Consider the following 7,062-nt stretch of genomic DNA (forward strand, 5'->3'; position numbering starts at 1 on the left):
GACATTAATCTCCACTTCCGGGCTGCATGAGCATTGGTGGCCCCGAGTGGCATCTCAAGTCTCTGTGTTGGTAGAGGGACCCTGAAGCGCAGAGGCAAGAGGCGCAGATGCGTGAGGTCCGAGGTCGCGCTGTGGGCCTGTGCCCTCCCAGCTTGGGCAGGGGCCCTTCCGATGCAGCCCGTCAGGCCAGAACCACATGCGGCCTCTTGTACCTGTGCACTGCTTGGCATAGGGCCCCGCCCTTAGCAGGTGCCCATCCTGACTCCATTAAGTCAATTAATACAGAGGTGGTCACGGGAATGATGCGCGGGATCGACGAGTTCTTCATTGAAGGGTAATTCTTCCTGCTTTTATTTTGCTATCATAGACAATCGTTGAGCTCAGGCCCAAAACTTGATTACAGCTGTTAGCAATGATGAGTGATCCTGGGAACGCCAGGGAAATGCTTCCTGCCGATCCAGGTTTCTCATCAATAAAGTGTGCGTGTTGTCTGTGTGCTTGGCACGAGGAGAAGGGCCACCCTTTGTACTGCAGTGGCTGCTAATCTAATTTGCCAGGCCAAAGAATAGTCTCTGTGACCTAATTCTCAATCTGCTACAGGATTGAGATGAAGACCAAATCATCTTAGAGGGTCTAATAATCTCGTTTCGATCGATCAGTTTCTTAGGCGGTATCCTTTGGTGGAGACTTTTCAGATAAGTAAAGAAAATTAGGTTGAAAGCAAAATGCGTCTTTCTAAGATGCGGCTCGGCCGCCCGCTCAGCCTGGGGCAGCCGGGCAACCTCTCCTGGGTGTGTTTGGGGCCCGCAGAGGGGCATTTACTGTACTCGGGCGAAGCCCGCTGCCGCGCAGCTCACTGAATAAAACGCTGTGGTTTCTCCCATTGACTGCCTGAAATAAAATAATCTATGATGCATGAACAAGTCTAAATGAAATAATAATATCCTTAGCAGTGAAAAACGGATTGGTAATACAGTAATTGAGCAGATTTATTGCCATCTCCTTGAGCTAGCCTGCTGAAACAGCCGGCTATTTTATTTAATCTCATATCAGAGGAATTACTGGCTGGTAATCCATTGTTAAACATCATTTAGAATGATGGATGAAAATGTCAGCTTTTCCAACATAATCAATTCATATCTCATTAGCACATATTATTTATGATTCTCATAATGGGACCTGCAGGGGTCTCCAGGGGCAGGTGGAGACCTCAGCTGTTGTCGAAATGAGATGAGATATACTGTAGCTTATGAGTTAATAACTGCATATAAAAAAATACTTCTCCACAGTATTGATTGTTCTTACCATTTTACGAATGAATTGAGTGACCGGGCTGCCCCGGTCGCTGTGTGAGGCTGTGTATTCTGGGTCCGGCGGCACATGCACCTGTGCTTTTTCAGGACTCCTAATTTCACTGAGAAGATTTTCACAATAATAATTTCGCTCCAAATGTTTTTAGAATAATGAACCAATTTGGGAGAAGTCCCCCCCATGCATAGGGAACAGCCACCCCTCGAATGTCGAGGACAAGAAGCCCTTCGCCGCGGTGTGGGTGCCGTCAGGGATGGGGGCATTCTTTTTCCCCTCACTCCCTATGAAGATAAATCGACATATTTCTTCAGCTCCAGCTCGGTTGCTTTTTAAGGATACTCTCTACTGTGTGCTGCCTCCAAGACCAATGAAAAGCAAACCTTGATTCATGGACTTCATGCAGCTGATGGGGCATCAGTAATCATGGGCACAGTGTCAACTGCTGCCTGAGTTAAACTGCATTGGAGAATCATTTTATGCTTCAGCTCATAAACATCAATAAAGGAAAATGAGTAATAAATGACTGTCTAGAGTACAAAGGACCAGCTCATATTTCAGATGAAAATGAAGACAAAATGTAGCTTTTATTTGCCTGTGGAATTCCCATTAACTGCATCACTGACAGGAGAGAGCTGGATCAATAGCTTGCCGGCCGCAGAAAACCGTTTCTGGCTGTTCAGCAGCCAATGCAAAAGGAAAACTGTCATATTGTGATCTTTATCAGGTAATCTTCATTACACCAGACCAATGATATATGTATATGCCGGTCAGCTAGGGGCACTTCTAATTCTTGGTCCTATTTGTGGGTTGAGTGTAGAGCGATCACAAATTATTTGTTTACGGTGATGAAAAATCTTCAATGTTCATTCCTTTTATTCTTTTTATAGGTAATCCATATCTGGGAACTTTCTCTCAAGACTACTTTATTCACTCAGGATTTTTAAGAAAGTATTATATCATATGTTACCTTCCTGCCCTTCTCTGAGAAAAGAGGAACCTGCCAGATGTACTAGGCTTGACAGAGCGATTTGTAAGCTCTTTCCCCAAGTTCTGGAAGGGAATTCTCCTCTCTTTGTGCATTGTCGTTCTCTCTCTAATTGAACAGAAAGTGCTGCTAGCCAGAAGGAATAGAAATGAATGCTTCACATGACATGCAAATATAGCAAAATGTGTTTCTCTTGCATTCTGTGTGCCTGCAAGGAAAAAAGAGGGGGAAGAAAAAAAAATAAGAAAATACATTCTATTTAGTGAGAAATAGGGTCAGCCATGTCAGGAAGAACCCTTTTACACAAGTGCCATGTTCATGTGAAGGGACTCTGCATTGCTTATTACTAGGGGCTCAGGTCAATGGCACACAGGAAGCACCCCACAGAATGATGAACTGAAAGAGAAAGAGTGGGAAAGAGGCAAGACTCTCCTTAGAAGAGACAGAATGGAAGGTGGGAATATGGTGAGCGGTAGTTACTGGGATAGCAGCTCTAACATTCCTCATTTACCCCAAACCTTTGACCCTGGCGGGGAGGTCTGATGTGTTCATCAAATATCATTACCTTCTTACACGTCTTTATAAGGGAATTTTTTTTAAGATTTTATTTATTTTTTCATGAGAGACACAGAGATATAGGCAGAGACACAGGCAGAGGGAGAAGCAGGCTCCCTGCGGGGAGCCCGATGTGGGACTCGATCCCAGGACCCCGGGATCACGCCCCGAGGCAAAGGCAGACGCTCAACCGCTGAGCCACCCAGGTGCCCCCTTTATAAGGGAATTAAACTGAGTGACCACCGTTGAGATTTCTCACCAACCTAGGTTCCCTGAATTGAACCGAGAAATCTATTGGGTCCCACAGACCCATCTGAGAGATGTTACTGTGTCTGATTGTTTTTACTCCTTGAGATTCTCTTCTCAGTATTTAAATGCCTTTTTTATTCACATAACTCCTCTCTCTCTCTCTCTCTCTCCCTCTCTCTCTCTCATTTACCGTCAGTGGTCACTTCCATCTAACTGACAATACAAATGTGAAATGTGTTCACTTGCTTTAGAAAGTGAAACTCTTATAGGAATGTAAAGGAGATGTTAGCCTAAAATGAGATTTATATAAGAAAAAAAAAGATTTATATAAGAAATATAGTAGGTGGTCCTTTAAATCATATCTCTACAAAGGTATCTGGCAGCAAAGAACCCTATCACAGACGCTGTAGGAGATCTTATTCTTTTTATGTCCAGCTGTTTTGGCCATCAGCCCTTTTTATTGTTCAAATGTCAGTGACACAGAATAGTAGCAGATGTGATTTCTGGACATAGTGTGGCTTCCTCTGTATTTTCAGGGAAGGGTTCTGTAATTAAAAAGGGCAACTTAATCAATTTTCAAATGTGGTATCTGGAACCTCGAAAGACCTGCAAAAATGACTCTGATGGTTTTTCCTGGCATGTTTTTTTTTTTTTTTCTCAAGAAGACGATTCACTAAATAAAAGTTCTTGCAATCAAACCCCATGTTCAAAAAAACAAAAACAAAACATAACAAAAAACATGTTCTGCCTACCATACTAATTATTTTTAGAACAGAGTAGCCAAGGAGATGTGTGGACTTTAAAGGTTTCCTCACTCTTTACTATTAATGCATTTACTCTAAATTCGTAAATAAATGGATAAATCTAATAATTAGCATTGGCTTCAACTGGGATTTGGGAGAATTTACATGACCTCTCTTCCTCATCATTGCTTTCAGAACAGCGACTTCTTAATTAGTTTAACAGTCAATAATCAAAATATTTGATTGCCAAAGGATATCAATGAAACCAAAGACAAAAAGCAACTAAGAATCCTCATGCATGTCAAAATTAATGCAGCCACTTGAGAAAAGGCAGTTTCTCAAAATGCTTAAGAGAGAGCTACCAAGTGATCCTGCAATTCCACTCCAGGTATGTAATCAAGAGAAATGAAAACATACCACCACAAGAACTCTTGCACACAGATGTTCCTAGCAGCATATTCATACTAACATCATATTGGAAGCTGGAAGCTGAGATATCCGTCCACTGATGAGTGTCTAAACAAAATATAGTATGCTCTTACGAATGAATGTTTCCCAGCAAAGGAAAGTTACAAGGCAGTGAGCCATGGGACAGCCTGGATAAGCCTTGAAAACATGAGGCTGAGTGAGAAAGAACAGATAGAAAAGGCCCCATTTTGTGCAGTTCCATGTACTAGAAATGTCCAGAATAGGCAAATCATAAAGACAGAAAACAGATTAGTGGTTGGCCAGGGCAATCAGGGGTGGAAATGAAGAGTGACAGTTAACAGACAATGGTTCTTTGGGGTGATAAAAATGTTCTGGAATTAGATATTGGTAATGGTTGCCCAACTCTGTGAATGTGCTGACAATCACTCAGCTGGACACTCTAAATCAGGGAACTTTATGGAATTTGAGCAATATCTCAATAAAACCATGAGTAAAAGAAACTAAGGACAAATGGGACACTTTTCTGACACAAATAGGTATAACATCAATGAACGCTGATATTCTTTGGTGCTAGTGGGGGTGTTTCTCATTTCTCTACGTAGCACAACATATCAGAGGAAACATTTTCTGCAGTCCCTAAAATTCACAGTTCAAAATTAGGTAATGTCAGCAGGTCAATCTGTCAGCCAACAGGTAATAACTATTGAACCCCCATCAAGTACATGGAATTCAGATGAGGAATTCACAAGACAGCACATAATAGTGACTGATGATGATTAATCTGTGTAGTTAATATCGTATGGAAAGCAGGTAGACAAAAATCACCCAACCTGCAGCCTCTTCATTGTTGGCAATAATACAGCTTCATGGAAATCTGAAGTGAACCTTTTCCAGGGAACACTGGGTGTGCTCCTGTCAGGAAGGAGAAAATCAGGTTCAATATTTGCAAGCCGAGTGGAGAAACCCGTGTCCTAGAGCCTACATTGAGTGGGGATGATAAAAAGACTCTGCTGAGCTATTTGCATCTAATTAAATTAACTTTCATTCATGTTATTTCAGTAAATGAGCACCTAATAAACATCTGCTCTATGCAAGCCCTAGGCTGAATATTATGAGAAATAAGCATACTTAGGCTGAGCCTTGTAGGAGCTTATGATTTGGCTGGAGACATTCCATAAAGTGTGTGGATGCTCAGCAAGGAGACAGTCCATTCTGGACTAAGACTCCATCTATGTTCCTGATTGGCTGTGCCAATAGGATTTAGTGACTCAACTTGTGTGAGCACTAATTTTCTCATTATTTACAAAGTCAAGGTAATGGTATCTGACCCACTTATCCCCGTAGAATCGGTTTCATGGTCAAATGAGATCATGCATAAGGATTAATTCTATAGGAGAAACAAAATACTCAGTCAGAGGCATTTTCTTTGGATTCTAGGGATAAAATGGCTTTCAAGAGAGTGATCAGAGATGTCATCTGCAATAAGAAGAATGCTAAGATTTTCTAGCTAAAGAAAATAATCTATTCATAGAAGACGTGTCTTCATCTGTTTGGGCTGTTGTAACAAAATGCCATTTAACTGAGTAGCCTGTAAACAACAGCCCTACAGTTCTGGAGGCTGGGAAGTCCAAGATCAAAGTGATAAAGACAGCCGGTTGAGGTGGCTTTGCTTCATCCTGGACCCCATGTCTAGAAGGCGGTGGGAGTGGTTGCTTAAGCATTTCTATTTAATGGCAAAAGCAGTTCAAGAAGGCAAGCCCAACAGCAGAAACACATTTCCAACATTGTGCTATCTGTATCTGCCAATATGCCTATGGCCAAATCGAGTCACATATCTGAGCCTAAAATACATTCTGCCACCAAGGCACCAAGGCAAACATGTGGACCTATAACACTATTTCAGAGGAGGAAAGATTTAGGAGCAATTATTCTCCCCATCACAGCTGGCTTGGCTGGGGGAACATTAATATGAGGGGTAGTCAATGTGCTGTCACTAAGATTGTTTAAAAGCAGATATTGAAAAACATTTAGTGTCTGGATAAATCATGAAAACATGATTTGGCAAAAACTAAGAGTCAATGAATATTTTCAAACAGGAGCTGGCTTTGGAGGAAAGGTGATCTAGGTGCTGCTAGAACAGGTTTTCAGTGCCCCTAAGACACCCAATTCCTTACATTCCCAAGGCTGCCACATCTTCCCTCACTCCATAACCCAGACCACAGTCTGATTCTTCTCACCTCATCCAGTGGCACTTGCAATTTATTTATGCCTATTTGTTCATTGGACAACCCCCCTCAGAAAAGCTTCAACACAATATGAACATAATAGTCACTCATTTCCATGAAAGGGATTGCATTAGTTTTCTCTTGCTGCTCTAACAATCACTACAAACATAGCAGTGCAAAACATGTTGGTTATCTTGCAGCTTCTGCAAGTCAGAGGTCCAGCATGGACTAGAAGGTTCTCTGCTCAAGGTCTTGAAAGGCCAAAGTCACAGAGGCCGCCAGACTGGACACAGATCTGGAGTCCCTAGGGGAGAATCTGCTTCTGGCCTTATTCAGGTTGTGGGCAGTATTTGTGCCCATGTGGTTGTGAAACTCCGGTCAGCTGGGTCCTCTGCAGCCTCTTATGCCTACGCTTTCCTTGTTTGTGGGATCCTTCCCCTAGAAGCCATTGTGCAGTCTGCCTCAGGCTTCAGATCTCTCTGGCTTCTCCTCCTGTGGCACCTTTCTGACTTTCTTTTATGCCTCTCCTTTAGGGCTTGTGTGGTTACATTGGGTCCACCACATA

The sequence above is a fragment of the Canis lupus genome, chromosome 1 (genome assembly GCF_011100685.1).
Source record: "Canis lupus familiaris isolate Mischka breed German Shepherd chromosome 1, alternate assembly UU_Cfam_GSD_1.0, whole genome shotgun sequence".
In the NCBI taxonomy this organism is placed as follows: Eukaryota; Metazoa; Chordata; class Mammalia; order Carnivora; family Canidae; genus Canis; species Canis lupus.